The 10,136-nt window shown below is 42.3% G+C and overlaps 1 protein-coding gene across 1 annotated transcript in view; it reads left to right on the top strand.

Moving 5' to 3' along the window:
* The first annotated feature begins 5,619 nt into the window (after positions 1-5,619).
* Positions 5,620-10,136, top strand: part of rbbp8 (retinoblastoma binding protein 8) — a 171,942-nt gene continuing 167,425 nt past the window's right edge. Inside the window, exon 1 of the mRNA XM_078540210.1 lies at positions 5,620-5,748. The gene's annotated coding sequence lies outside the window, so the exon portion shown is untranslated. The remainder of the gene's footprint in view (positions 5,749-10,136) is intronic.

The following is a 10,136-nucleotide window of genomic DNA, read 5'->3' as shown; positions in this document are numbered from 1 at the left end:
TGTTTGTGGATGGGGTGTGAATCAAGTGGGCTGCTTTGTCCTGAATTGTGTTGAACTCCTTGAGTGTTGTTGGAGCTGCACTCATTCAGGCAAGTGGAGGGTATTCCATCACTTTCCTGACTTGTGTCTTGCAGATGAACAGACTTCAGAGAGTCTGGAGGTGAGTTACTCATCACAGGACTCCTAGCCCCTGACCTGCTCTTCTAGCCACAGTATTTATATGGCTAGCCCAGTTCAGTTTCTGGTCAATGGTAATCCCCAGGATTTTGATAGTGGGGGATTCAGTGATGGTAATGTGATTGAATTTCAAGAGGCAATGGTCAGATTCTCTCTTGTTGGAGATGGTCATTGCCTGGCACTTGTGTGGTGTGAATGTTATTTGCCACTTGTCAACCCAAGCCTGGATATTGTCCAGGTCTTGCTGCATTTGACATGGACTGCTTCAGTATCTGAGGAGTCATGAATGGTGCTGAACATTGTGCAATCATCAGCGAACATCCCCACTTCTGGCCTTCTGATGGAAGGGAGGTCATTGATGAAGCAGCTGAAGATGATTGGGCCTAGGACACTACCCTAAGGAACTCCTGCAGTGATGTTCTGGAACTGAGATGATTGACCTCCAACAACCACAATCATTTTCCATTGTGCTAGGTATGACTCCAACCAGCAGAGTGTTTTCCCCCTGATTCCCATTGACTCCAATTTTGCTAGGGCTCCTTGATGCCACACTCAGTCAAATGCTGTCTTAATGTCAGGTTCAAGTAGGATGTTGAGGTTGCAAACAATGTGGTCCAGTGGCTATGGAGGGGGTGAAATTGGTGACAAGGGTACAGAGCTTATGATGGTGGTTGAAAACTATGTATTTTGTCTTACTGATCTTTAATTGGATTAAATTGTGGCTTACTTAAGAATGGAAACCAGACAGCACCGAGGCCGTAGCATGGTCAAGAAGGTGGAGGTTGTAGTATAAAGGTATCTGGCATATCATGGGTTACTGCGGGACACTAAAACAGTACTGCCCACAGTGTTATGTAAAGAGGCACATGATCCTGAGACTAGGGTCAGTTGTGGACTGGACAGAGACCTGTGTAGAAGCAAGCATGGAGTTCACTTGTAGCTTGCGCTATACCGTGTATGTATGTCTGTAGTTATGTGTTATCAATAATCACTTAATGTTCAACTGTACAAGGCTCAGAACCTCTTCATGAGACCTACTGAACATACAACATGGTGACAGCTAATGGAAATTCCCAGAACCTCAGAGAAGCTAGAGCAGAAATTCAAAAGCTGGAAAATTAAAGGAGCAACATTCTGACTTGACTGAAAGCACCTGAAGTGAAGACACAAAGGGAGATCACCTGAAAGAAGCTCCACTTCAGAACTGGAAGCAGAAAGACAGAAGAAAAAACTCCACTGTGCAGCAGATCTCATGGATGCCCACAGAGTGCAGAGTCAAAGGACCTAGCAGGGGTGAGCAAAAAATTCAGTTCTAAGCCAGTACTAGCTTAAAAAACTTCATTGCTGAAAAAAAGGTCAGAGTAGCCCATTTCTGAAAGCACCATGGCCAGCCCGGGTTCAGAATCGGCACCATACCGTGTGGCAGCTGAGCTTGTTATAAGAAAAAAAATGTGGAAGGATTAAACACCTCAGCCAAAGCTGGGAATCAATTGTTAAGTGCCCAAAAATCCTCTGATATCACAGGGAAGGCCCAGAATAGTTGATTGAGTAAATCGCTGCAAAACACTAAAGACAAAGAGGTCAGGATTGCCATTGCCGCCAAATTGCGACAAGCACAGTAAAACTCTTTGAGAAAAAATGGTTACTTCAGCACCATCTTTAAAACCTGCACGTCATTTAAAGCTGTTCTCACCAGAACACAAATTTGGAGCTTTTGGCAGAAAATAATCTTAAGATAGATGACAGCTTCAGGGTTAGGTATTAAGATGTAAGCCGAACAAGTGAATACAGTACTTTATTCAGTAGGTCTGATAGCCGATGATATGATTGCGAGGCAAGGAATAAACAAGTCCTCAGATAAATCTGATGATGTTCTAAAATTATTCGGTACATATTTTAATCTTGCAAGCAACAAAATATTAGAGAGCGCAAAATTCAACAAATGTGCCCAACAACATGGAGAACCAATCAACTCTTTTATAAATGAATTCTATAGATTGGCTGAAGGCTGTGATCTTAAGTTAGAACTCATTAGGGACAGAATTGATGTTGGAGTGACTGACAATGCCCTTTCAGACATTCTACAGGCTAAGGAAGATCTGAGTTTAGAAAAGGCCCTCCAAATAGTCAGACAGTCTGAAATCCACCAACAGCACCGATCCATTTTATGCGCTGAAAACAAGCCATGGTCCAGCTAGTGAAACAACAAAGGGGCAGCGAGATTCCAGGCCAAGGAACGCAATACCCAAACAGACCACAAAAGGTCGGTGACCATGTCAGCGCTGTGGAGCCAAGTGATCTCACAGGCAAGAGCAACGGTCAGCAATTTCAGTGCAGTGTTTTAACTGCAACTGCCTGGGACACTTCAGAAAGCTATGCAAAGCTAAGGTCCCCAGATGGGCAGAGAATCCCAAAGACAATCCATGAGATTGAGGTACCACACTAGTAAGAGACTCAACCCATGCTTCTTGGGCAAGGACAAGGATCCTGGATTCTCTTTCTGGAATGTAGACATCTCAGTAAACGATCATCTCACCAACTTCAAATTGGACATGGGAGCCAGTGTTACAGTCTTCTCATAAAAGGAACTGTGGCTGAGAGACCTCTGGCAATGAATGACAGACATGCCACTCTACAGGCCTGGAGGAATCTGACCTTTGGTCAATCTGACTAGGTGATAAGCAGATATTCAAAGTCACGTATGTCATCCCAAACCAATCTTTTTCTCTCTTGAACAGAGATGCCTGTGTTGCATTTAACTTTCTTAAAATGACAGAAGACATCAAGACAACCTCTGTCATCAACTACACGGAGCTGCAAGTTCCTGAGAGGCTACCAGCCTAGAGACTCTTGACTTCAGCTCTGAATTGTCTTCACTCTTTGCAGGGCTGGTTTGTCCAATGTCTTTGCAGGTGGCAGTAGCTCCTCTTTGGTCAGACCAGCCAAACCTGCAGATAATCGCTACTCCACTTCAAATGGAAGACACGGAGGAAACGACCGGCAACAGAAGAATGAGCCTCAACCTCAGAACCCAAAGATTGCTGTCAAACTACCTGTAAACACCACGGCACAGACACTGCAACCCCCAGCCAACACGCAAAGCTGCAAGACGATGCTGGAGCAAGGAACTAGTGATCATCCACTTTCTAGAACACACCTCAGTGAGGCACAGAGATACATAGAAGGACACAGTGTCATGATAAAATCCAAACTACAAGGTGAGCCCACTGATGAGGAACATCCAAACAGCAGGGAGAGACACCTTCAACTTCCACGAAGATCAGGGCAGACCACATGGAAAAAGAAAAACTGTGTTCATACTACGAATAAACACAGTGAACACTCTCTCTGGAAAGAATGGGACAAGCTGGTGGTTCTTGAGCAGAGAAGATGGGGAGTTGACAAAGAGAAGTTCAATTCCAATGAGTGGAAAAAGCATATCAGAAGAAGACAACCAAATGTCAGAAATAGAGACAACTCAAAATCCAAATTAATAAAGGTTTCCCAAATCAACAGAGTCTACCATTCCTCCAAAAGTGACCAGAATGAGATCTGGAAGAATTGTCAAGCCTCCAGAATGTCTGAATTTATAAAGTTAGAGTCTTGAGGGGAGAGAAGGGGTAGCACAATTCTAATGTAAGTACATGCGAAAGAGCACAGCGATCTCCCTGAGGCACGGAGCTGCCTCAGGGAGATTGAATGGATTTTAAAAGTTTTTGAAAAAGTAAAAATTTATTTAAACATGTCCCCTCATGTGACAGTGTCACATGAGCTGGGACATGTTTGTGAAGTTTGGAAATTTTATTTAATTATTTTATAAAACCTTCAGGAATCCTCATACCACCCATGGATGAGGTTTCCTGAAAAACGCACGTCGACGGCAAAAATTCTGCCTGTAGTTTTGATGTGCTTTTGAAATGTAGTCACAGTTGGAATGTATTCTAACGCAGCAAGCAATTGATACATAAACAACAAGGCAGCTCATCACCACCTTCTCAAGGGCAATTAGGAATGGACAATAAATGCTGGCCTAGCCAGTGATGCCCACATTTTTTTTAATTCATAGGATGTGGGCATCACCGGCTAGGCCAGCATTTATTACCTATTCCTCGGAGGTCATTTAAGAGTCAATCACATTGCTGTGGGTCTGGAGTTTGTAGGCCAGATCAGGTGGGTTTTTACAACAATCATCAATGATTTCACAGTCATCATTTAGACTATTAATTCCAGATTTTTATTGAATTCAAATTCCACCATCTGCCATGGCAAGATTTGAACCCAGGACCCAGGGCATTATCCTGAGTCTCTGGATTATTAGGCCAGCACCATCACCTCCCCTCACATCCCATGAATGAATAAAAAAACTGACCAGAGAATCGGCTTCAGTGATGTTGGTTGAGGAACAACTGCTGGCCAGGACACGGTGGAAACTCTCCTGCTTTTATTTAAGTAATGCCATGGGATGTTTTATATCTTGAAAGGGCACTCTTGTCCTCAGCTCAACATCTCCTCAAGACCCAGGAGTACAGCCCTCAAGTAGCAGCCTAGAACGAGATCTTGGAGGCTAAAATTACACATCCACTTAAGGTTTCTTTTGAAAAAGTAACATGCAACAGATTAATTATCTGCTCTCTTAAGGAATACATGAGGTTATGAGAATAGGTAACGTACACTCTTGCAATAGGGTCTTGCCTTTACCCTGATCCATTCCGTGTTTTCCCTTCATATCAAGTCTTCCCCAGGCGATGCAGCTGACGAGGATGGGTACAGCATTGCAAATTATAACAATGATTTGTTGGAGGCTGAATGCTCTTTAAAAATAAACAATCCAAATTTTAATTATTTTGAGGGAAGATAATTTTCAGCTGGAACCCTCAACCTCCTTCCGCAATCAGCTTGGCTGATATAGGAAATAATATTATTGATTAATTTGATCTAAGTGTAATCGACCTTTAGGCGTTAATTCCTTGTGACTAATGTAAAAAGAGGCCCTGTTGTGGGGTTACTTTTATTTCGGGTGAAGACACCCAGTTTCATCCGAAATGTTCAATTGAGAAGAGTAGAACTCCCAAGCTGCTAATCATCCTGTGCGGCAGCACCGACCCTCGCTCTGCGGCCAGAGCCGGAGGCAGGATCGGGAGAGGGGGCGGAGCGGAAGAGGGGGCGGGGCCAGGAGTTGGGGCGGGGCCTGAAGTGGGTCTGGGAGAGGCGATGGGCCCGGGAAGGGGGCGTCGGCGGAGGCGGGGCCTGAAGAGGGACTGTGAGAGAGGACGGAAGGAGGATCGGAGAGAGGGCGGAGCCTAGACTGAGGGCGTGGCCTGAGGCGGGGCCAGGCGAGGAACAAGGAGAGGGGGCGAGGTCGGGGTATAGGGCGGGGCCTGCCTCCTTTTTATTGGCTGAGGTTTGAGTCAATCATGAGGCCACACCTCTTCTCGCGCCGAAGCTTCCGGCTTGGTTTCTTCCCGCCTCATTTCGAACTTTCTCCCGGCCTGGTCTACAGTGGATTCCCGATCGGGGCTTGGGCGGGCCCGCCGGCCCCCAGGCACATCTGCCTTTGTGGGAGAGGGTGAGGTGAGAAAACGGGGGCGGGGGGAGAGTTATAAGGGAAAATAACAGGAGAGTATGATCCAACGAAAGGGAGTGGGACTGGAAAAGAGGAGAGAAGAAAAGGGAAGAGAAAAAGAACAAATGAAGAGATAATGATTGAATCTGGAAAGTAGAACCAGAAAAGAGGAGTGAGAATGAGGGATGGGAACAGGTTGAAGGAGGAAAGAGCGACACATACGGAGGACATAGTGAGAGAGAGAGAACTTTCCAGATGTTTGAACGCCTTTAGGATGTATTTACCATGATAGTGATTATGTAAAGTGATGCAGTTCAGGTCGATTACAGTTTCACTGTAAATGCTGCCAGTCCTGACTCGACACCAGTGCGGTGAAACCTTGGATTCAGACTAGGTCTTCACGCCTGATGTATAGATCCGCGTTTGGTGTTGCTGCAAAGCGCTTACACTTTCCAACATCAGTGCTCAAGTGTGAAGTGTCAGAGGAACATTGGAGGCTGAGAGTATTTTTTGGGGTGGAGCCAGTTTGTAAGCCTTGTGTGAACGACTGACTTGAAGATAAAAGCAAAATACTGCGGATGCTGGAAATCTGAAACAAAAATAAAATTAGCTGTAAAAACGCAGCAGGTCTGCGGAGAGGAATACAGTTAACGTTTCGAGTCCGTATGACTCTTCATCAGAACTGACTTGAAGTACTGGTTTTATTGTCGAGGATGAAATATAAGCAAGATGTTTATAAATGTGGGTTTAAATGATAATATTTTTATCCATAGGATTTTGTTCCATCTAAATGAGCAACACCAGGAGGAGATGCTCTGTGTGTTGCCCCACAACTGAGAATGCTGCTTGCCAGCAATGTCCTTCGTAGATGGTTTTTGCTTGTCGTCTTACATTAGGCTGAATTAGAGACACTTTTGTCTATAGGTTAATATGATGTTCACTACCAAATGGTGCCATGCTGCCTTAAACATAAAAGCACAGCGAAGTTACAACATGGAAATAGGCCATTTGAACCATTGCTGGTTCCTGCCTGCCCCATGAGCAAATAGTCTTAATCATGTCTAACAGAAGCAACTCCCCCATTTACACCAGCTGTCTTCTCTCAATGGACTTTGTGCTGCTATGTTTCCTTTTGTGCGAGACAACAAAACTTTTCTACCACTTCTTCTGTGTGTCAAGTCTTTTGGGAGGCACCTTCTCAAATGCTTTTAGAAACTCTGTGCATACTACACATTCTGTTTTTTAATCAATCCATTCACTAATTTGAAATTCAATTAAATTTAAATTGAACTGAGAGAGTAGGACATTATCTTGTCAAATTGGTAATTGCAATTGGTATCTCTCCTTATAGGACAATCCTGCCATCCCAGGGGTCAGTCTGGTGAATCTTCATTACACTCCCTCGATGGCAATAATATCCTTCCTTGGGTAAACAGACCAAAACTGTACATGATACTCCAGGTGTGGTCTTACCAAGGCTTTATAAAATTGCAGCAAGACTTCTTTACTCCTGTACTCAAATTCTCTTGTAATAAAAGCCAACATACCATCTTAGGTTTGCCATCAAAAATAAGGAGACTCTGGTTAATACTGATGAAAGGCAAGTTTAAGACAGATGTGAGAAGAAGTTTTTTGTGCAAAGTATGACCCCCAAAATTGGAAGGATCTTCAACAATATAGCCATAGCAAAATGGGTTCAGCATTGTGGCCAGCTTTGAAAGTGGGTTTAATTTAATGGAGTCATTTGCCCAAATGCAAAATTATGACCCAATCACTTGTTCAGAAGTATTTTAAACTGTAAAAGGTTGTGTCCAATGCATTCCAAGGAAAAAAGATTTTACTGGTATAATGTTACATTGGTTTTAGTTTCTTTGGTTGCAATATTATTGTAATAATTACTGGGGTTGGGGGAACAGTGCTAGTAGAAACAATTTTATGCTATGCGAATATGCCAATTTACAATACTGTTTTGAAAGCAGTGAGCTGGGTGCATGATTGTTTCATGTTTCATTGCATCATTTCAGATTTGTTAAATTGTGACAAATAGACATGCTCCTGCTTCATGTTATCAAATAACCATCAGCTACGTATCTCTTGTATGAATTTTATCAAGGCATGAAAATTTTAAAATTGTAGCCATTTCCTTTGCCCTTTCTGCATTGAGAGGTTGTAAGTAAGGTAAAGGCATAATTCTATCTGGAGGTGTTGTTACATTTTAATGACAGAAATTTTGCAAGTCTCTGATGTTTGATAGCATTTGTTTAGTGCAGATATGTTAAAGCTTTTTGGACAATCAGAAATAAAATTTCTAATTTTATGAGACTTGTGGAGAAGCCAATCAGCAGCTCCCCAGGCAGAGGGGAGAATTGCTGTTTTCACTTTGCACCACTCAGTTGATGTAAATAATACTGGTTTGCTGGGTTGTTAAGATGATTTTAAAGGCACTTTCCTGTGGTGAAGGCTTTGTTTTTGCATGATGTAACAAGCTGCTTGGACAAAGTACATTTGCTAGAACTTTTTGCCTTGCATTTAGTTCACTGATTTCAAGTGTACACCTATATCACTTTAGTGAGTAGAACTCTTGAAGGACCAGGTTGCTGGTTTTAAAAAAAAAAACTCAACATCAGTACTCTTTATTCAAATAATCTTATTCTGTTTTTTCAGAAAATGCTTTAAATTATTAAAGGTTAAGCCTTATATTGCTGTTCCTTGAAATTTATAGTTGTCAGTGTGCTGTTTACCAGGGGTCAGTCATGTAGGTGGGTATCTCAATCTTCCTGGGTGCATACTAATGTTTGATGGTAGATTTATACCTCCGAGGCACGTCATTCAAGGCACTTCCAGCATGAAACTTTTTGAAACATGAGGCTGTTTTTATAAACATGCCCTTCATGCTGAATATGAATAAACTGTAGGAAAAGATGTTTTAATTGTAAAAGCAAAAAACTGCGGATGCTGGAACTCCAAAATAAAAATAAAAATACCTGGAAAAACTCAGCAGGTCTGACAACATCTGCGGAGAGGAACACAGTTAATGTTTCGAGTCTGTATGACTCTTCAACAGAACTAAGGAAAAATAGAAAAGAGGTGAAAAATAAGCTGGTTTAAGGGGGGTGGGACAAGTAGAGCTGGATAGAGGGCCAGTGATAGGCCCCACCCCCACTAGGGCTATCTGTACCTTGCTCATCCTGCTTTCTACCCTTAATGTCACCTATTAGCACATTCCTTAGATAATATTACCACCTTCAACACCTCTTTGTCCTTTTGTCTATTACATCTTTTGGCTATCTCCACCTATCACTGGCCCTCTATCCAGCTCTACGTGTTCCACCCCCCCCCTAAAATCAGCTTATATTTCACCTCTTTTCTATTTTTCCTTAGTTCTGTTGAAGAGTCATATGGACTTGAAACGTTAACTGTGTTCCTCTCTGCAGATGCTGTCAGACCTGCTGAGTTTTTCCAGGTATTTTTATTTTTGTTTTAATTGTAACTTTGATTACCAGAGAAATTAAGCTGGCTGACAGCTGCTTTGAACTGTTCCCACTTTGGGGAGGGACTGGGGGTGAATAGATACAGCTGGTAAAAGGTCATAGTACAACCTTGCTTGTGATTGAAAGTTCATATCAGAACTATTGCAAGAAGTTTGTGGCATTGCTGAAAAGCAGATTAAACTTCCATCAAATTTGAATCTTGTTGGGATAGATTGTTAGATAAAATTTGATTCTGTTATTTGTGGTCTGGTGGAAATTAATCTAAGCCTGGAAGATGCAATGGATTTTCTAAAACATTGAGTTGCAAAAAGATAAGATCTTGCTGGAAGTTTAATTTGGAAATTTGCTTTTAAAGTTTGGTGCAATTGCAAGAAAGCATTGCTGGCCAATAGAGGGTGCTCAGCAACCAGTAGTTGAGTAAGGTTAAGGGAATAGAAATGGGGTAAACCGAAAACAATGATGGATTGAGAAGAAAAATAAAGAAACTACTGATGGCCTGTCCTGCTGTATTTAATGTGTAGTGCCTTTCAGTCATTTTGTTTAATCAGGATTACATAGAATATATGGTACAGAAACAGGCAATTTGGCCCACCTAGTCCATGCTGGTGTTTATGCTCCACTTGAGCTTCCTCCATCTTTTCTCATCTCAATCTACCATTGCAACCATCTATTCCTTTCTCCCTCATATATTTTTATCCAGTTTTCCCTTAATGCATCTATACTATTCGCTTCAACCATTCCCTTTGTTAGCGAGTTCTGCATTCTCACAACTCTTTGGATAAAAATGTTTCTTCTGAATTCCTTATTGTATTTCTTTAACTATTTTATATTGATGGCCTCTAGTTCCGCTGTTCCCCAAAGAGAAAACATTTTCTCTCTGTCTATTCTGTCAAAACCTTTCATAA

Source organism: Cetorhinus maximus, chromosome 4 (assembly GCF_964194155.1).
Source record: "Cetorhinus maximus chromosome 4, sCetMax3.hap1.1, whole genome shotgun sequence".
Classification (NCBI taxonomy): domain Eukaryota; kingdom Metazoa; phylum Chordata; class Chondrichthyes; order Lamniformes; family Cetorhinidae; genus Cetorhinus; species Cetorhinus maximus.
Note: the sequence above shows the minus strand (reverse complement) of the source record. Positions and strands in the feature narration are given on the sequence as shown.